At 37.6% G+C, this 22127-nt stretch overlaps 2 long non-coding RNA genes across 2 annotated transcripts in view; one reads left to right on the top strand and one right to left on the bottom strand.

Moving 5' to 3' along the window:
• LOC109497401 overlaps positions 1–22127 on the top strand; it is a 121900-nt gene that overhangs the window by 47843 nt on the left and 51930 nt on the right. Inside the window, exon 3 of the long non-coding RNA XR_002740436.2 lies at positions 2787–2903. This is a non-coding gene — a long non-coding RNA (uncharacterized LOC109497401). The remainder of the gene's footprint in view (positions 1–2786; positions 2904–22127) is intronic.
• On the bottom strand, positions 2245–7031 carry LOC109497403. Its single transcript, XR_002153583.3, has 3 exons — positions 6911–7031; positions 6300–6342; positions 2245–3839 (listed from the first exon to the last, which is right to left on the bottom strand). It is a non-coding gene; the product is annotated as an uncharacterized LOC109497403 (long non-coding RNA).

Here is a 22127-nt window from a genome sequence, read left to right on the forward strand (position 1 = left end):
AAAATCACAAGAAGGGGAGGGAGTTGGAAATCTGGAAATACAGATTTGGAAGTTAAAAGCATTCTGATGATAGTTAAAAATGACATAAGATGAGTTAATTTTACATAGTTTTTTTTTTTTTTGAGTCTGGGATTAAGTCAGAGAACTGAGAAAAGCATCCAAAGTTAAAGAATATGCAAAAGAAAGAGATTCACTTACAGAAATGGGGATAGAGGTAAGAAAGTAGTATGTCTTGGAGAACAAGGGCATAACACATTTTAAAAAGAATAGGATTAGCAGTGTTATTAAAGTAGAGGGATCCAGTAAGATAGAAACTACAAATGACTATTCAATTTGGTGAAAATGTTATTATGGGCCCCGACAAGAGCAACTTTAGTGGAGTGCTGAGAGGGGGCGCCAGAATTCAGCAGATCTAGATGGCAAATATATTGCACATCTCACCCTTCAGTGTGGGATCTGTGGATCATTAAATAATTATGGTAATGGGCGGGGTGGGGGGTGGTAAACAGGCAGGTAGAACAGAAGAAGTGGAACATATAAGAGAGGCAGTAGATGATTGAAGGAAGTGTATGAGGTCAAGGGCTGGGTGGTTGACCCATCACCTGAATAGGGAGAACTTAGACCAGAGGAAAAAAGGTAAAAATGGATTGGTGGTAAATACATTTGCAGATAGGATGGAAAGTTCAGAATGAGAAGAAAGAAAACTAAAGAGCAAGCAAACAAACCAGTGAAAGCTTGGAGCATGGTCTGAGTAGAAGGTAACATTGAGAAGAGGTGTGAGAACAAGGAATTAGGCTGTGAATTTAATGGCAGAAAAGTGATGGTGTACATTGAGAAGAGCCATTGGAATGGAATGGAAGGGAATGGAAGGGAAAACTTACATTAGCTAATAAAAGTGCAGATAGGAGGCACCCATGGCTTGTGAAGTCAGAGCCCAGAAGTTTGGTTTCCTCAACTCGCAGTGTTGTTCAATTTAGGGCTCAGTCCCCTAGATAGAATAGGAGAAAAGGTGCATTATTTCTTGTCTTTCATCTAAGGATCAGGTGGTATGCAGAGTGGGTAGTGGGAGGATAGATTGGAGGTAAACGGAGGTGCTGGTGAGAAGGTAGAGAAGGTAAATCATGACATTCAGTGTCAGTAGGAAAGCTACTATTGAGAGGACACGCACACTTGGGTGAGGGGAGATGTGGAATGAAGGAGAGGGAGGTCTCTGGGGTAAAAACAAGATCTTCTGAGAAAAGGAAAGTCAGGAGGTGGTGGTAGGGTGAGATATTGGAATCTATGGCTTCTGAGACCCGAGTGCCTTCTTCAGACCAAAATTGAACAGACTGATTTTGGGGCTTAAGGACAGAAGATGAAGACCCAAAGAATTATTTCTGTCCCATATAACTGTCTCTTCATCAATGCCCTGGATCCATACTGGGGGCTAAAGCAGTACAGTGGTTATCAATTCACAACTTTTCTGATCCCTGCCCCTTTTTATCTTATCATTCAAGAGAAATGTGGTTAAAAGCAACCATTAATGGGAGCCTGGGAACAGCTGACTGTGCAGGAGAATGGGAAAGTTAATCTATTAGACATTCCCTCAATCACCACTCGGACATAATGTGATTACGAGTGGTCGCTAGTGGGAACATTTGCAAGGTGGGAATATTGTACCGCAGGAAATATCATATTACATACTTGTTTCAATATATTTTAACAAAATGCTATGTGATGGAATAATCTGATACTAGGTGTAGTGTTTAAAGATACGTCAAAGAGAGGATGACTTAGCCTAGAGGTTTTGAAACACTATGGAAAAAATGGAAATCTTGGGTTGTTCTCATTAACTATTGTGGATAACCACTATATTTCCCAATCTGCAAAGTATGCAAATTGTAGAATATTCACCAAAAAAGTTTTTGGAAAATGGCAACAAGAAAGTAGGTAATCTAAATGAGTTTTCTTCCAAAGCAGATTATTAGCATTTACTTTGGTTTTCCATCATTGTACCCTTAAATATTATCACCTACAACTCACACAGACACTAGACTACACCATACTCCATTTCTCTTTTGGTTACAAAGCTGTCATCTTGGAAAGCTTCATGAACTTTCTTCAAACTAAAGAGCGTATGACCTTAGGATCCCGAAAGAATAGAAATTACCTTAAGCATTCTTTTATTCTTGGATCACTTCATAACATTATTCAGGTTTCCTAGCCTCTTCCTTCAGGGCTAGTGCTCTGACCTTAGGGGGGAAATAAGGCTAACGCCTAACAATGGAACAAGGTACGTTGCCAGTCTAAGCAACTTTTTAATATATCTTGGCCTGAGCTGGGGAAGTTCAGTAATTAGCATCATAAACACATCATTTTCTTTGCCTTGCTGGTTTAGAGTGTTTATGTACTCTATGGGTGTAAGTTTTTTTTAAAAGTCCACCCTTGTACTTAAATTTTCTATCCCATCAGCAGAGTTTAGCTGACTTGGGCCTAAACTATGTCTTCTGATAGAATGAGGTACCCTCCAAATTACCGACACCAAACTCTGCCGCTCAATCAAGGGTGTATACATTTAGAAAAAAGACGCTGTTTGACCAGTCAAATGTAAATGTTTAATAATTTAGAAACACCAGAGCACAGCTTGTTCTGATTTATTTTGCAACTTTGCAGCTCCAACCCAGCCTCAGGCAACTATGGAATAGAAGTTCCAGCCAAGTGCAACGTTTCTTTTTTTAAGAAGGGAAAATAGAGATTAAAAATAAAAAAAGCAAATTGAAATCCTTTTCTATCTTTAACCTTCTCAGGATCACAGAAAAAGAATAGAGATGCAAAGTAGTCTGTCCTGAACCTAAACCAACAGGAGGGGGACAGGAGCTGTTTGGGAAGCCAGTGACAGACGTTCAGAAGCCTTCTGTGCATAGGTGAGTTAACTCCACATACAATAAATTCCCTTATTTCAGTTTTTCTAATTTCAAAATATTAGACTTGCTCAGTTTTTTTTTCCCAGTCGCCGAAGGATATCTTCGTTTACATATTCTGTCCCACATCTCAACTTCATTAGGACTAAGAGTGCCTCTGTGCCAACCCAACTCTCACTCCCAAAGATAACTTGATGAGATAGTTGGCATTCCAAAGAAGGGTGGACATTCAATGAAAGAGGCCATAAAATGTGTATTAGCCTGGTTCCCAACTTACCAAGGTTTTTTCTTTGCAGAAGCCCATGGGAGATGAATGCAGGGAAAAGAGTTCAGGGCATAGTGAGCACCGAGGCAGACATGTGATTTCTGAAGGAAAATCTCTTCAGACTAATTCCCAAGGGGGAGAGAGTTCTAATGTTTCTCTTGCGGTTGTGTTGTGCTTTGCTGCACTTTGTAATAAACGCTCTGGTCAAAAGACCGAGTTCTGATGAAGTGGCACAAAACTGCATGTCGACCCACAGCCTCAGAAAGGAGGTCTCTCTGTTTTTATTTTAAGCATACCATAACATGGGATCCCACCAGTCTTTGAGAATTGAAATATAACAGCACACAACTGTTGTTTGGATTGCCTGTAGACCACAAAAGAATAGCCACGATGCCAGCAACTTTCCTTCTCCGCTCCAGCCAAATGTTCTAAATGATGCATCCTGGAATTCTGATGTAGAAGACCATTGACTTCTGGGGGAGGGGCATGCGGTCTTAGAAGACAATGACTGATTAGTTCTAATGCAGCTGTGGTGATAGAAAGTGCCTTAGATAGGAATTTTAGCTTTTTTTTCTTCACCCCAGTAAGTAACTCTGCAATTGAGGTCAAATCGTTTTGGAGCCCTTCATTTAGCAGATGAGAAAATTAATGTTGATGGCAAGGAGTTTCCTTATCTGTAAGTGAAAAAGTCACTGTTTGAATTTCATGGTCAATAAGACCTTCCTAAAATTCTAAACTTTTCCTTTTTGTTTAGAGAGGGGTTATATCACTGGTGTAAAAAGTACTAGTTACTTAATACCCTCCATTTAAAAAATATACGACCTGTCAGGAAATTACTTTTCTTAGTTCTTAGGGAAATTAATACTATACTAATTTTTTAAAAAATGATTTCCCTGAGGGGCGCCCGGGTGGCTCAGTCAGTTAAGCCTCTGTCTTTGGCTCAGGTCATGATCTTGCAGTTTGTGGGTTTGAGCCCCGCTTCCGCTTCAGGCTCAAGCCTGGAGTCTGCTTTGGATTCTGTGTCTCCTTCTCTGACCCTCCCTGGCTCGCACTCTGTCTGTCTCTCAAAAAATATATAAACATTAAAAAAATGATTTCCTTGGCTAATTACCTCTAGAACTGATTGACGGGAGGGGATATGCAATTCTACTCCCTGCAAGATCTTAGAGATTAGGATACAGGTACTTCTCACTTACAGTGGGATACAGTAATTGAGTTCCTGCTTATGGGAATAATGAGGCAGGACTCAGGAATTAGGCAGTGGTTATTTATTGCTTGTTACCATTGGTGTTCACTGGAACTCCCTCTCCCTTCCCCAGGGGATCAGAGCTGGGGTGGAGGCTTTAGGAAAATTTGAGCCAGACCTTGGGGATCGGCTGCTTATAGGTCAGTTGAAGGGAGGTGGGAAGCAGCAGAAGATGACGCACAGTTTATTTGAACTTTGACTTTGGGTTATTTGTGAATTTCTCTCTGTTCAGATTAGTGGAGAGTTGAATGACCAGATGTCTATATTACTATATGTCCACAGCAAAATGGATAATTTACCAAGGTTGTTTCTGATCTAATTATGTGGCAATCCTCAACTCTATGTTCAGCATTGTCTTCATATTTATTCTTTTATCTCATGTCTGTACTTAACTACACAGAAATACTTTCATGAGAAAGAACACTGGCATACAATCGAATTATAAGAGGGAAAGATTTTGCTGAATTGGAAACTTTATTTAAATATCATTTGTTCTTCCATTGCATGCTCCCCTAGCTCTTAAGTGGCAAATAATAATGACACCGGTTATTTTTTTTTTTTACCAAGAAGGGATTTGGGGATCATCCACTTGGTATTGAACTGCTGAGGATGCTTCACACAGTCAGTGAACGTCAAATCTCTGAAAGCAAAATATGTTGCTTTAATGCATACAAGGTGATTTAATCCATGCAGAGTAATTCTATGAGCAGTAGAAAGATTTACAGGCAATAAGGTCACTCAGTCTAAATGGACCATGCTTTTGCAACAAGGTGAACTATTGCCATAAAGGAATGTTGTTCTTCCTTGTATAAAAAAGGGGATGGTCACTGCGACAAAGATGGAGAAGTTCTTTCACATTAGGGGTTGGTAAAGAAGAGGGGAGGGAGGAGTGGTAATTCTGGCCAATTACATGGCCGAGACTGAGAACACCTCCAGATTCAGCCACCCTGGAGATTAAGTGTGGATCTTGTAAAAATGTCTTTATGTGTATACTCAAATAGTCTCTTATAAAAAAGACAGAAGTCATGGGGCACACAGGCCTACAACGGCATAGAATCATCATAGTTGTACGAGACACTAAGGAGAGCCTTCTCCCTGCGGAGAAGGAAAATGATAGATAAATGATGGATGGCAGTGGTGCTTGTGGGTCACCAAGGCTTTTCTCTGCGGAGGTCTCCAGCCCCAGAACCTGCCTGGGACTCAGCAACAACATTGTGCAGCAGGGACCCTACCTGGGTGGCTGTGTTCCCTGCGTTTCAATAGCGACACCATGCGGCAGCAACTATAAAAAGGAATGGCCTCTGCCACTGAAGGACCAGGTTTTCTGGTTCTTTCAAGCATGGGTAAACATCCCTGGGAGCTCTCAAGATCTCACAGGAGGGGGAATCCTTGGAAGAAAAGGGAGAGAATGATTGCAGTCTACATGGACCATGGCACTTCTTCAAAATGGAGAAGACAGGGGAGCACACTCATTGACTGTTTTCCTTCAGGAACGATCTCCTTACTCAACAGGAAACATCAGGATAAATCAGTTTTAAGACTCAGGAAGATTCAGTATGAATGGCAGAACAAATCAAACTATATGCCAAACTGATTACCAAATAATCTGTCAGCATCAAGGACCTTAGAATAGAAGATTTGCATTGGACCTACCTGGTGTAAACACACTCCTGCCACTTATTATGTTTGACTTTGGAGAAGTTACATAACTCTGGGCCTCAGCTTTCTTATCTGTATAATGGGAAGGAAGAACACACCTCATAGAATGATCTTGAGAATTTAATGCATGAATCTAAATCAGTTACTTAGGCCAGTAATGGACCCAGTCAACTGACATTTGCTGGATGCTATTGGTTTTTTTACCTTTTTATACTGTCTTACTGCTTACCTCACTCCAAGTGTCCTTTACTTTCTCCAATTCAGTATTCATTCTGTAAGGTAGAAACCAGATCTTAATGTCAGTCTTATATCTTTTCTCTTTACATCTATATTTCTAGGATACATTTCAGTGTTAAATTATATTTTCCTTAGGTTGTTTTTTTAATAAACAGCCATTGCTTGAGATTTTCTGGTGCAACTGTAGGGTAAAGATCACACAGTTAAACACCTATAGGGGCCAGATGGGACTAGAAATGATTAAAGCAGACAAGATGAGAAAACTAAGCAGGGTCTCATGTGAGAGTGCATACTGTCTCTATAGAAAGGGCCTGGTAGAGTCAGCTGGCTGCTGGCAGGTGGAGAAGCAAGAAATACAGTTTTATAATATGGAATTAAACATATACCAGTAATACAAAATTCTGAAAACATCGTGGGCCAATCAAAACACATTATGTGGGCTAGAGTCGGGCCATGTCAGTTTGCAACGTCTAATTCACCTTCCTGGGTAAACACAGCTTTGGATGAGTGCCACCTAGTGGTAATAATTATAATTAAGAGGCAGTAAGTAACTGTAAATAAATAAACTGTAAAACAGCATGTTTATACTGTCTTGCTGCTTACCTTATTCCAAGGCTTTATTATTGTAATTCAAAGTATAAAGGGTGATCAGTGTCCTCTAATAGTTTCCTGAATAATTATTCATAGATGCTGGTGGGCTCAGTTTTGGGAACCTCTTTAACACAAGTTGTGATATCATAAAGGTGGCTTCAGAAGCACTGCCTCAGAATTGTCAGCCAGAAGATCACCTAAATTCCATCCTATACTTTTTGGAGATTCTATTCCGATAAACTCTTCTATCTGATATCACTTTCCTAAGCCTCTGTCTTAATATTTACTTTGTCTAGAACTGGTATGAGGTGGGAGTGAGGTAAAAGAAAAGGAATGATGTGTCTACCATTTTTGCTCAATTCCTTTTTCTGTATTTTTATTGAATACCTAGTCCAGCTTCTGAGATTGATTTTTCTTATAAAATCATGATATCTTAAAATATTTTTTTGTATATCTATCAGGCCCATGATTATGACCTTTCAGTAGACCAAAGGTCAGCAGACTACGGCCTGTGGGCCAAATATGGCCTGTCACATGTTTTTGTAAATAAAGTCTTATTAGAAGACATGTATGCTCATTTGTCTACGTAATGTCTATGGCTGCTTTCTTACTACAATCTCAGGGTTCAGTAGTTGTGACATATACCTAAAAATATTTGTTATCTGTCCCTTTACAGAAAAATTTTGCTGATTCTTGCAAAAATGTAGAACATTTCTTTTGATTGCTGACTGCATGGTATATATTTTACCATCCATTTACTTGTAATCTTTCTGCACACTGAAATGTGTCTCTTTTAAACAGAAGATTGGTTCCATTTTATTTCATCCAACCCTAGTTTTTATTTAACTGTCAAATTCAATTAAAGTGATGTATTCATTATTTATTTTTTCCATCTTATTTTGTGATTTTTGTTTATCTGCTTTTACGCTGTGCTCCATTTCCCCCCCTCCTTTCAACCTTTTAGTAGATTGTTTTTATTTAAAAACCCTGTTGCTCCAATAATATTTATAAAGCTTTGTGTTCTACTTATCTTATTTAAATAAACAGTCTTACATTTTAAACACACATATCTGACTGAAAAGTTGAATGTTAATCAGCATTTTTATCCCTCACTTGAAAAGCACATATTCTTTTTCTTTTTTAAACGTTTATTTATTTTTGAGACAGAGCATGAATGGGGAGGGTCAGAGAGAGGGAGACACAGAATCCGAAACAGGCTCCAGGCTCTGAGCAGTCAGCACAGAGCCTGACACAGGGCTTGAACTCATGAACCGTGAGATCATGACCTGAGCCAAAGTTGGCCGCTTAACCGACTGAGCCACCCAGGCGCCCCAAAAAGCACATATTCTTAGAACACTTAAATGCCACATTCCCCAGATCTAACATTTCCTTATTTTAGTTTTGACCCATTTTTATATTCTTCAAATAAGTTGTAAATAATAATGATAATAATATTTTATGTAATAAATTCTTGTTTCTGTTTACCCCAATGTTTGTCAGTTCCTTTATTTTACTGCTGGTTCTTACTTTGAAGTTCTTCTTTTAGGTTGCATTTCCTTCTCCTGGAAGCACATCTTTTAAAAAGAAGTTTCAGTGAAGGTAAATCCTATAAGAAATTGGAGTTCTAGAAGGGAAAAAGACAATAGGGAAGAAATAATATTTTTTCAAGAATTTTATAAATCTGACCAAAGATACTGAATAATAGATTCAAGAAGTGTATGAAGTCCAAGTAGGTTAAATACAATGAGAGCCACACTTTGGCATATAAAACTGCTGAAAATGAAAGAAAGAAAATATTAGAAGTATGCAAAGAAAAAAGATACATTACCTTTAAAACAGTACCAATATGATGGACAACTGATTCCTTAACAGAAATGATGGAAGCCAGAAGACAATGTAATGACATATTTAACGATGAAAGAGAATAACTGCCAGTTTAGAATTCTCCACCAGATGAAAATAGATTTTATAAATTGAAAGTGAAATAAAGAGTTTTCATGTGGACAAAAACAGGATTTACCATCAGCAAATATTACACTAAACACAACAGGGGAAGGACGCCTGGGTAGCTCAGTCAATTAAGGGTCGGACTTTGGCTCAGGTCATGATCTCACGGTTCATGGGTTTGAGCCCTGTGTCAGGCTCTGTGCTGACAGCTCAGAGGCTGGAGCCTGCTTCGGATTCTGTGTCTCCCTCTCTCTCTGGCCCTCCCAGCTCATGCTGTGTCTCTCTCCATCTCTCAAAAATGAATAAATGTTTAAGAAAAAAATTTTTAACACTACAGGAGATTTTTCAGACAGAAGTAAAATGATCCCTGACGCAGAAAAACAGAAATGCAAGAAGGAAAAATATCACTGGTAATGAGCAAGACACGTATAAATATAAAATGATATTTATAATAAAAATTAAATAGTAATATTTTGTGATGTTATACATAGAATTAAGTGCATAATAATAACAAAATATCTGAGGGTGTTAAAAGAACTTTAAAAAATCATAACTTTTTGTCATTGTTAAGTAGTAAAAATTATTATATGAGGTGATAATGAGTGAAGGTTTCAAAGGATGCATTTTGTAATTTCTGAGATAACTATATGTATGGTATATGTATAGGTAAGTATATATATGTGTGTGTGTGTGTATATATATGTGTGTGTATATATATATGTGTGTGTGTAACTATATGGTGTAACTATACCTCTCTCCCCATAAATGCATAAATATATATCTATATGTAAATATATTTAGATATATAGAGGTATATAAAATATATACATCTATTCATGTACTTACATATCTCACAGGTTAATAGAGGGAAAATTAGAATAATAAAATAATCGGTGGAACTTAAAATAAATTGTATAAATAGAAAACATACAGCAAGTTGGTAGATATAAAAACAATATTGTTAATCATTACACTATAAATTGCACTATAAATGTGACTAAACAATGAATGACTAAACAGTCAAACTAAAAAACAAAGATTTTCAGACTGAATAAGAAAATAGCATAAAACTGTATATTCCTTACAAGATACAAGTTTTAAATGTAAAGGCATAAAAAGATTGCAGCAGGATAGGAAAAGATTTTCCATGTGTAGCTCTACTAATACCAGACAAGGTGGACTTGAGGGCAAAAAATATTAATAGAGCCAAAGAGAGACATTTGATTTTGCTAGATAGGTACATCTACCAGGAAGAAAACAATTCAAAATTTGTAGGTATCTGATAACTAATAAAGCTTTAGAACAAAAATGGATATAATTTAAGGGAGAAAAGACAAATTTATAGTTACAGTGGTGAACTTAAACATGCCTCTCTCAATAGCTGATAGACCAGCCTTAAAAAAATTGGTAAGCATATAAATATCTGAAAACATGATGAACCATATTGACTAATATGCAGAAAACTGCACCCAGCAAGGACAGTATGCATATTCTTTTCAGGAGCATAGGAAGCAATTACCAAAATTGGCAAAATTGGTCATGTGCTAAGCCATAAAACAATTTGCAACAAATTATAAAGGATTTAAATCTCAGAGGATGTTCCCCTACCACACTGCAGGTACTCTAGGAATCAATAACAAAAGGTAACTATAGAATCCCCAAATATTTAGAAGTGCAGTTAACATACTTATAAATAACCTTGACTAAAAGAAGAAATCAGAAGGGAAATTGGACAGTATTTGGAACTAAATGTTAATAAAAATCTTCAAATTCATGGCATATACATAAAACTGAGTTTAGAGGAAGATGTAGCTTTAAATATATAACTCAGAAAAGAAAGCTGAAAACAAGCTAAGTATCTTTTTCAAGAATGTAGAAAATGAACAACAAATTAAACTCACTTTTAATTAATTAGAAAATAAATATAAACTAGAAAATAGAAAGTAAATAAACCAAAAGTTTGTCCTTTAAAAAAACTAATGAAGTTGATAAGCTTTGGCAAGACTGGTCAAGAAAAAAGGAAGAGAGAGGCAGAAGTAGCCAAAATTAAGAACGGGAAAGAATGAAAATGTTTTTATCATCAAATAATAATTGTATACCTCTCTGTCCTTTGACTAACATGCCATTGTCTTGTTCTAGTTTTATGAGTTTGAATAAAAGTAGAAAAACTCATCTCGATATGCTCTTTAAGCTGCTTTGACCGTTCTTGAGTCTTTATATTTTCATAAATTTTAGAAACAGCTTGTAAAATTTTTAGAGAACAACTTTGCAGTATTGATTGGGTGTATATGAATGTATGGATTGATTTTGGGAGAAATGACAAGTTTATAAAGTATTGAACTTTCCTACCCATTAATGTGGCATAGCTTCCATTTCTTTAGGTCTTATCTGTTTTCTCTACATAAGGTTTTTTTCTATAGAGATATTGCACATCATTCAGACTATTTATTTTTAGGTATTTGGTATTTTTAATTATACTGCAAATTGTATGCTTTGCAAAATTTTATCTTGTATTTGTTGTTGGTACAGTATATGGAAACAGTTTTTAAAAAGGGATGTGACATGATCACAGTTGATATTTAGAAAAAATTCTTAACAGTGGAAAGTAGAGGAGGAAGCTTGGGGAGCAAGAAAATTCAGTAGGCATCTGCATAACACGCATGATGTCGTCTAAAATAAAATTGTGGCATTGCAAAAAAAATTAGCTAAAAGAGAGATTTCATAGTTTGTGTGACTATTGGATGTGAGCTTAGGGAGAGGAAATAATTAATGATTGCATTAACATCTGAAGGGATTATAGTATTATTCACAAAGGTGTAGGAAGAAAAATTGGGGCTTGAATGAAGAAAGTCAGGCCTAAAACCGGAACTCATTGAGTTTAAAATGGAGCATCTAGGTTAAGCTATCCAGGATTTAGTTGAATTTAATATGGGTATGAAGTTGAGAAGAGAGATTTTTGTCTTACATTATTATGTAAGCGGTAGGTACAGAAATAGAGGTTTAAGAGATTGCTTAGGAAGTGTGTAGGAAGAGAAGGAAACTGTCAGGTGTTAAATGATGGATATATCCATATTTAAGAGATGGGCAGATAAGTCTGAGCTTCGGCATAGAATAAAGGCATAAGATAAAGGAGTAGGAAGAAATTAAGAAAAATAAAATAAAAGCCAAGATAAAGGAAAGATCAGTGTTAAACACTGCAGAAATCTTTTCTTCAACAGAAGAGTTGAAAAGTTTAAAAAAATCTTTTGAATTTATCACGAAAAAGTCATGATGACCTGGGAGAATATTTCTAGCATCTCAGAAGTGAAAGCCAGACAGTGATTCTTAGTCTGCTCTGAAACCCACTATGAACAAGCCTTTCAAAAGAGTCTGTGTTGTGAACGGGAAAAAGAAAGATGAAATAAAAATCAGAGGAGGGAGGGAAGAGCCAGGAAGTATTTTTAATGAGTTAGAAGCAGTAAGCATGCAAAAAAAAAAAATAGTATATCACTAGTTCCCAAGATGTAGCATGCACAAATATTGTCAAGGACACTCAGATAAAAGAGTTTTCTGGGTTCTGCCTCACAGAGCTTTTGACTCAGTTGATTTGAGATGGAACATTGGAATCTGTGTTTAAGTAAGTATGCCAGGTCAATGTGAGGTGTGTATTGGAAAGATCAGAGTTTTAGAAATACTTCAGCACAGGGAAAGTAAACAAGAATAAAACTGGTAAGACCTAGTGCAGAGAGGCATGGGAGGGGGTGGGGTCCAGAGACTGGGTGGTAGAATAAGCATCATAATGAAAGAATACACCTGCTCCTCTATGACAAGGAAAGGAGCAGGGTCGGCAATAGACGCACCTGTTGCGGTTTGTTCTGAAGGGTTCTTTAATTCTCTTTAGAATAAGCAACAAGATCATTTATTTTAAAAAAAAACTCCTCAGTCTTGCTGAACAGTAGAGACATGAGGAAATCATTTTAAAATGGATATTTTCAGGGGATGGGGAAGGGATGGTCATGAACGTGACAGCATTGCTGGGCAGCTAAGGCCCAGGGGGAAATAGATGCTGTATATAGAGTCGCAGTAACAATGATCTATAAAGCTGTGACATCTCCCCTTCTCCTGCACCAGTCTTTATGCACCAGGTGCTGGACGGCTCTAAAAGTAGAGATTTTGTGCTGTGTGTAGAACAACAAAAAGGTAAGCTAATTATGCCAGTTGTCAATTTATCGTCTTTCCGTTCCAAATCCATCCTTCTTGACCTTTGCGATACCGGCGTTGCACCCTTGAATATTTCTCCTACCAGCTAGCACGGTGTTGGGCCTTGTCAGGAGAGTGCTGGTGGGACACTGTAAGAGGAGGGGCCTTCTTCTCCTTATACTGGTGCTTTCCTTCTTGATCCTGGGGTATTGCTGCTGGGGATGGCTTCTTTGCCAGTGACACTTCCTGGACGTGGGCAGCTCCTCTGTCAGGGGTGTGCTGGAGACCAGTGATGCCAGCCCCAGTGGGTGGCTTCTTGGGAAGTCTGGTCAGTGCTTGGGGGTGGGGTGGGTGCTCTTCTCAGCTTCCTTCTTTCTTGAGTTGTTTCCCACAGCCCAAAACCAGTGGCTGTTCCTTACACTGCCTATTTTTAGAATCCTCTTCGTAGTTAATCCCATTACTCTGTTTTTATATTAAAATTGCCCTGTTCACAGGTGTAGTTTTACCTTCTTACTTCATCCTGAATGATTGTACTAATTGAGATTGTTTTCTTTGAAAATAGCAATTTGTAGTAAGTTAAAATCTATATTCACAGAAGGTTGGATAATGAGATAAATTATTTGAGGGTAAGATGAGGCAGGGAGTTTTGGTTAACTTGATTAATTTCTCCCCACACTCAGTGACAAATATTGTTTTATTTGACTATAAAAATGCCCGGTTCCCTAAGAATAAAAGTAAAAGGAACCAGTGAATGTCCACATAGGAGATTTGGAGAGCCATCATTGTGGCTAATAGTTTTGCAAAAGTGTGTTGTTATACGTGGATTTTCTTGCCATATAATAGTGAGAAAACATCTGGAGAAATCTGCCTCTGTCCAACTTGCTTGAAAGTTCACAGGATATATGAGATGTTTTGACAAATTGTATTTAGCCAGATTGTTTTGATATGTTAATAAAATATAATCTTCTGCTATGCCAGCTCCAAATCTACTCCCACTTGCCCCACTTTGTGATGCTGGGCTGGACCCTGTCAACATTTCTCCTTGCCAGCTGGATAGTGTTTGGCCCTGTCGGGAGAGTGCTGGGGGCGGGGGGGGGGGGGGGGGGAGGGAGGGCACTGTAAGAGGAAGGGGCTTCTTCTCACAGAAGTCTTTGCATCACTTAATTTTGAGGATAGTATTTATGGCATATATAAATCTCTACTCTTAATTCACAACTGCTATAGGAAAGGAATGTTCTTATTTAAAGAAACATCTGGCTTAAATACTCGTTATTTTCTATCATTAGGGAAGCAAAAGGGAGGGTCATGCTTTGCTGGTACGCATTATAAACTTTTTTCCTGCCCATTTGTGAACCCTTAATTCATTCAACAAATAAAATTACTGATCTCTGAATAATACAGCAGTGATTATGTCAGGGATACAGAGATATATAAGTCACGATCACCACCCTTGAAGAAATCTAAGATCAAACGATTACTTTTTTTCAGATATAAAATTCATACTTTCCCCCACATTTTGACATTTAATATCTAAAATGGGGAGCCCTCAGTCATGCCAACTATCTAGCTGATGGCATCTTGTCACTTATAGTTACTGAGGACAAGGATGCAGGTGAGAAATTGTCATTGCCTGCATGTGGATGAACTTGAGCATAACAGTTCACCTTGTCACTTCAGTAATACACCACTAGTCAAAAGCCTGGTGGAGGGGGAGAAAAAATGGACAGAATAGAGTCCCTCCTTCAAAGGAACAAGAAAAAAGAAACATATTTCTTTGACCAGAAAGAGACCCCTCTAGGGTTCATAGTGGGAGAGAAAGTGAAGTGGGATACCTACCTATCAAGTATGAAATTGATGGGATAGAGGCCCTCCATTACTGATCAAGCATGCTACATTTTTTTAAGTTTATTTATTTATTTATTTGAGAGACAGCAAGTGGGGAAGGGGCAGAGAGATAGAGAGAGAGAGAGAGGGAGAGAGAGAATCCCAAGCAGGCTCCATGCTGTCAGCTTAGAGCCCGATGAGGGGCTTGAACCCATGGACCGTGAGGTCATGACCTGAGCTGAAATCAAGAGTCGGACACTTAATCAACTGAGCCCCCAGGCACCCCAAGTGTGCTTTTTGTTTAGTTTTGTTGATATGCAGTGGGAGAGCAAAAGGAAAAGCTCAACACAAAGTACAATAACTCTGTTGCTATGTCCGATGTTAAGACTAGACAATTGTGGCTCTGAACACATTAGTCAACAAATATTTAATGCTCATTTAAAAAGTAATGTGGGACCCAATTGTTTGAAAACCTTCCACTGATTTCTTCCAGTAGACCTTTTACTGTCATCATCAAATATTTGAAAAGCATCAGTACTGTGGAAGAAAAGCCTAGAGACCAGAGTGGACCCTCTTATTAGTACATGATGTAGCAGCACATCTCCTGATGGCCCAAGGTGGTATGGGAGAAAGCTTGGGCATCAACACCTCTGATTCAGAAGAGTTGAACTTGAAGGGGAAGAAGCTTTAGGAATGAGAAACAACTTATTTTGCTAACATTTTCTTGTGATGTAAGCATGAGTTACATATGATAAAATTCTACCTCTAAATATGTCTAAGAGAGTTCTTTCAATTAATGTAAAATAAAAATATAACATATGATATAATTGACAACTTTTTTCTTTCTAATGACATATAAAACAATGATGCATTTTACAATTGATAGCATCACAGTTTCAGTGAAATGTGATTCATAAAATTGCCACATAAAGAGATGACATAAAAAGTATGAAGTGTTTCTTTGCTGTAGACTTGGAGCTTGTTGTTACATATTACTAAACATCAATTAACTTTTAACCTTTGGAAGGGACTATATATATATTACCAAGTGCTTAGAAATGAATTTTCCTATTTCAGTCTTCAGATATATGATTCCTATATATATGTTCTTAGAAGCAGAGCAACTAGATTGAAAATCTAGTGTGGAGAGAGTGACAGAATCCTATAATTCACATAATTGGTAGTACATTCTGGAACTTTTTTGGTAAATTTGTCAGACTTCTGTGCAATACTTCTAAATCCAGTTTCCGTTAAATTTTGCCTTGTGCTTCATTCCTTAAATAGTGAGTATGGGTTGAGAGGAAGAGAGAGAGAGTCTATTTTTGTAGACTCACCTAGTGAATGGGATCGGGTCTGTTAATTAGGTAGGTCTCTCCATCCAGAAAGGCAAAAAGGAAGGTTTCAATGATGCTTATCGGATATTTATGGCATAATGAATACCTGTATTTGCAGTGGAAAATAGGTTGCATAGCGCACCAGTTCCTTTGGACCCAACAGTATGGCTGTCATAGAAGAAAGGCTCAGGGCACAAACCTACAGTTTGGTTTTCTGCAGTCCCAACCTAACGTTTCATTCTTCTGTCCTTGCTTATTTTATCCTCATTAGGTTCACACAGAGTTTAAACTTATTCCCCACCCAGAAACCCACAGGAATCAAGCAAATGTGTTTTGATGGATTTTTGTAGTTTTCTTTCAGAACCAGATGTTGGACAGCAGCCATAACTTAGTAAAAACACTTGGTACATGAGGCAGGTTAAAAAGAAGAAGAAATCAGTGGGGAAAAACATATGTTCAGCATATCCACAGATAAGAAATTTAATTAGTTACTAGATAGTAATAACTCAAAATTTGAAGTCTATAATCCCTGGAAGTGACATTGACTTCCACTCACCAAGACTGACCTGACTTTAGCCACTGCTGAGTGCCCAATTGGCCAGTGGTAGGAAACTAACATTCAGACCCCACTATGATACCACGCCCTGCATTGACTGCGCATTGGAAACAAGGAAATAATTAGGTTTTTGTAAGATTCCTGGACACTGCCTCTGAACCGATATTAATTCATGGAGACTCAAAATGTCACTGTGGTCCATCAGTCAGAGCAGGGGCTTATGAGATCAAGTGATCAATGGAGTTTCAGCTCCAGTCTCTTTCACAGTGGGTCCAGTAGGTCCCTGGTCTCATCCTCTGAGGTTATTTCCTCAGTTCCAGAAAGTTTAATTGGAATAATAGACATACTTAGCAAGTAGCAGAACCCCCAGCAGTTTCAGATGTTAGTGGTATCAGAATTGCCTTGAGGGCTTATTCAAACACAAATTGCTGAGTTTCTGATCCAGTAGGACAGGGGTAGGATTCAAGAATTTGCATTTCTAACAAGTTCCCAAATGATGCTGCTGCTGCTGGTGGTTAAGACTGCCATTCTTTGACAGCCACCGATTTAAACCATGAAAACGATGAAATATTTTACCTTTAATTCCTTGCCATAAATATTAGAGACCACAGAGATACTATATGGGACAAAGAAAGGTTTTGTGAGGGTCCGGGTGGATCAGTATAAGTATCCAGCCAATATAAATGATGAGATTATTTCAATACTGTATCTATAGACACAAAGCCAATGAGGGAAATCTGCACGATTCAGGAGTTGATGTTTAAATTTTGTTGCTAAAAGAGCTCTTATTGAGTTTGAGATAAATGCAACTTCTTCGGCCTTTCACTCTCTTCTGCAACATGAATATCCTCTGAAATCGGATGAACTAGAAGTGGAAGTTTTCAAAAGAGTATGTTGTAAAATATTTTCAATAAGAGTTTGATAAAGAACTACCTATTAGTTTCTTAGGGTTGCCATAACAAATTGTCACACACTGGTTGGCTTAAAACAATATAAATTTGTTCTCTTACAGTTGTGAAGGCCAGAAGTCTGAAATCAATGTGTCACCAGGGCCACACTCCCTCTCAGCACTTTAAAGGAGAATCCTGGAATGCCTTGTTAGCTTCTGGAGGTTCCAGGCATTCCTTGGCTGCGTAACTCCAATCTCTGCTTCTGTTTTCACATGGCATTCTTCTCTCTGTATTCCTGAGTCTTCTTCTCTTCTTATGAGCACACTTGTCATTAGATTTAGGGCCCACCCAGTTAATCCGGGATGACCTCTCATCCTTCACTTAATTACATTTACAAAGACCCTTTTTCCAAAAAAAAAAAGGTCACATTCACGGGTCTTGGGGGTTAAGGTTTGGGCACATAATTTTAGGGGCTGTTATTCAAACCATAACTCATGAAAGAATCCTTTCTACCTGATTTAATATTTACTAAAATTTCACATATTTGGAATTTTGAGAAACACAAAGCAAGATATACTTTGATAGTCAAACTGCTATGTAGCTATAGAAAAAAAGCAAGGATAATGGTTTTCACACCATTCTTTTGTTGAGAAACACTTTTGTTATGTCTTTTTTGAGGCAAATCAAAAGCAAGGACTTGTATGGTAGATTGTCTGTAATGTTGGCTGTCAGTGATTACTCCTACCCCAGGGAAAGAGAGCCTTTTTCTCCCCTTGAATTAGGTTGGCTCTTTGGCTTGCTTTGATCAGCTCAGTGTGGCAGAAATTGTTTGGTATGACTTATGGGCATAGGCCTTAGGAAGCTTCGCAGCATTCATTTTTATCTTCTTGGGTACCAGCTATGATATTAAAAAAAAAAAAAAGTCAAGGGCGCCTGGGTGGCTCAGTCTGTTAAGCCTCCGACTTTAGTTCAGGTCATGATCTCGCGGTTTGAATTCGAGCCCTGTGTCGGGCTCTGTGCTGACAGCTCAGAACCTGGAACCTGCTTCAGATCCTCTGTCCTCCTCTCTCTCTGCCCCTCCCCCACTCATGCTCTGTCTCTCTCTGTCTCTCAGTAATAAATAAACATTAAAAAAATCTTTTTTTTAAAAAGTCAAATACACTGCAATAGAGAGAAACCACACAGACAGAGAGCCATTGGAAGAAAAGAGATTACAAACAGAGAAAAAGAGGGACGGCCAGCACAAGTCCTTCCAGGCAGCTGGGATCACGTGACTTATGTGCTAGCTGAGCTGCCCTTATCAAAATTACATGGTGCCAGGAAGAGCTATCACTGCCAAGTACAGCTCAAATCACAGAATTATGAGCAAACAAATCATCGTTTTATCCCACAAAGTTTTGGGGGGCCATTTGTTATACAACAGTAGTTACCTGTAACAGTTCACCTTAAATTTAAACAATAAATATACATATAGTACTTAATGAAAATGGTATTTCTTAGTGGGGATATAGAGAAAGTAAAAAAAAACAAATCCCTTATTGTGAGAAAATTCATTCTAACTTTTTATTGTGAAAAGCTTTTTCAAAAGCATCAATGACTGTCTTCTGATTTTCAGTTATTTCTGTCACCATTATCTATTTTGCCATGAGCTGACGTGGTGAGACCTGAGAGGGTCAATAAATAACTTGGGAGGAAGGGGCAGTTGTCAGACAGGGGAGGTTGTAATTATTCCTTTCTACCTTTATGCTTTTCCTAGGAGAGGCTAGGTGACTGTGAATATATTAGAGGAAGAGAAGTGAATGAAAATAAAGTTGTAAAGATTTGAGCCTAGTTTAGAACATTGAATTTCAACCCAAGGAATTTTGACTGAGCAGTAAAGATCCATTTCATGTGATGGATTTACAAAATATGTTAAGAAAGATGGGGTGTCTGCCTGGGTGGCTCAGTTGGTTAAGTCTCCAACTCTTGATTTTGACTCAGGTCATGATCTCACAGTTCATGGGATTGAGCCCCACCTTGGGCTCTGTGCTGCCATTGTGAAGCCTGCTTGGGATTCTCTCTCTTCCTCTCTCTCTCTCCTCCCCTCTTCCTGTCCTTTTCTCTCCCTCTCTCCCTCCTTCCACCTTCCCCCCCCACCCCTGTTTCTCTCAAAATAAATAAACTTTAAAAAGAGTTGAAGACCTTCACTTTCAGACTGGCATTCAATGGCTTCCCACTGCTCAGCAACTAATCTGTATATATTAGACTGTTCTAAACATAAGTTTCCAGGAATGGAGGTGAGGGTACCCAGTGGGAAGTCATCACAGTAATCAAATACTAGGATAGACATTAGAGATAACAACTGTCAATGAGAGAGCCAGTGAAGAACTAATGGGCCACAACTTCCTGAACATTTTTCATTAAAATGAGTTTTCTGTTGCTTACAATTCTTGGGCAGCAATCCATGATGCATAAAGGAAAATAGCAATGGAAGCTGCAGATGTAGGAAGCCAGTGAAGGAACCAGCTATAAAGGCTCTTTTAATCATATTGGATTTAAGGTGGCATCTAAACGTTAACAGATGATTGTGAAAGGAAAAGGAAAAAAGATGTTTAGATTTTGGATTTGTTTCCTATTCAGTGCAAAGTAGTATAGGAGAGTAGTTTCAAAAATGAGATCTAGAGGATAGCCGGGTTCTAATTCTGGCTCAAATATTTAATAAGTCTGAGACATTAAGAAAGTTACTATCCTTTTGTTGAATCAGTTTTGTCATTGTACAATGGAGATAATAAGAGCACCTATCCCTTAGGATTGCTGTGATTACTAAATGGGCTAATATATATATAAGGTATTTAGAACTATGTCTGACACATAATACCTATTATATAAATGTTAACAACCAATTATGTGCCAGTTGCCTTGCTGATATCTATTCTCCCCTTCTTTTTTAGTAGTGGAAACCCTGAGTTGTCAGGAGTAGCAATGTTCTCAGCTAAAAGAAAAATTACATTTCCAAATCTCTCTTATAGATATGGATGGCAGATGATCTGTAAAGGAAGTTGTTGGATGTAACTTATGAAATTTCTTTAAGAGGGCTAAATTGGCTATTTAGGATGCTTTTTAATTTGCCTTTTCCTCCTTTCCCTTTCATGGAATAAATGCATTATGACTAGAGCTATAGGAACCCTTTTGGACCATGAGGGAAAGATGAAAAGAGCAGAACTTTTGATCCTGATATCTCTGAGTCACTGAATCATGCCAGCAAGCATTTGCAAACCTTGCTAGACTTCTCATTACACAAGAAAAAATATAAATATAAACCTTTGTGCATTTAAGCCACTGTAGACAGATCTCTATTAATGTCTATCTTAGTTCTTCTTCTATTGTTATTATTAATGAAATGTCGAGTTAAGAAGTAATTGCTTAAAATAAATGAAAATAAATAGATCAAAGGCAATGTATCATGAAAGCCAAAATGGAACAATATTTCCAAAAGGAGGGATTTATTTTAATTATATTTTGTAGTGACTTGCTTCCAGATATTAGTTGTAATCTCCAAGGTGACTATGAAGAAAATAACTAAAAAATATACAGAAAAGGAAATGAAGGGAGGATCAAAAGGATACAGTAAACAAATTAGCATGAAATAAGGCAGTATTGGAGGATTTGAGTCACAAAAAAAGATATGACATATAGAACACAAATAGCAAAATGGCAGAAATAAGTCTTTCTTTATCTGTAATGACTTTAAGTGTAACTAGATTAAACTAATCAGTTAAAAGACAGAGATAGGCAGAATGGATTTAAAAATCATCTCTTGTGGTTGGAGATCAACTGTGTGCTGATTACAAATCCAAAGACACAAGTAAGTTGAAAATGAAAAGATGTAAAAAATATTCCATGCAGATAGTACCCAAAAGAAAGTTGGATGGCTATGCTAATGTCAGACAAAATAGACTTTAAGTCAAAAATTATTGCAAGAGACAAATAAGGATATTATCTATTAATAAAAAGTTTAAATCATCAAGAATACATAATAATTATAAACATGTATGCATCAAACAATAGAGCCTCAAAGTATGCAAAGCAAAATAGCAGAGTTTAAGGCAGAAATAGTTCCACAATATTAGTTGGAGACTCCATATCCCCCTTTCAATAATGGACAGGAATAATGGATGGAAATGTACAATTACAAGAACTGACTCGAGAGGAAAGAAATAGAAAATCTGAACATACCAATAACAAGTAAAGAGAATGAATGAGTAATCAGACTTTCCAACAAAGAAAAGCCCAGGATTAGATGGGTTCACTGGTAAATTCTACAAAACATTTAAAGAATTAACACCAGTCCTTCTCAAACTCTTCCAGAACCTAGAAAAGAAAGGAATACTTTCTAACTTGTGCTATGAGGCCAACATTATTCTAATACCAAAGCCAAAGATATTAACAAAATAGAAACTACAGACCAATGATCCATATGAATATTGATGACAAAATCAGATATAGTTCCTCAAATATAC

The sequence above is a fragment of the Felis catus genome, chromosome A2 (assembly GCF_018350175.1).
Source record: "Felis catus isolate Fca126 chromosome A2, F.catus_Fca126_mat1.0, whole genome shotgun sequence".
In the NCBI taxonomy this organism is placed as follows: domain Eukaryota; kingdom Metazoa; phylum Chordata; class Mammalia; order Carnivora; family Felidae; genus Felis; species Felis catus.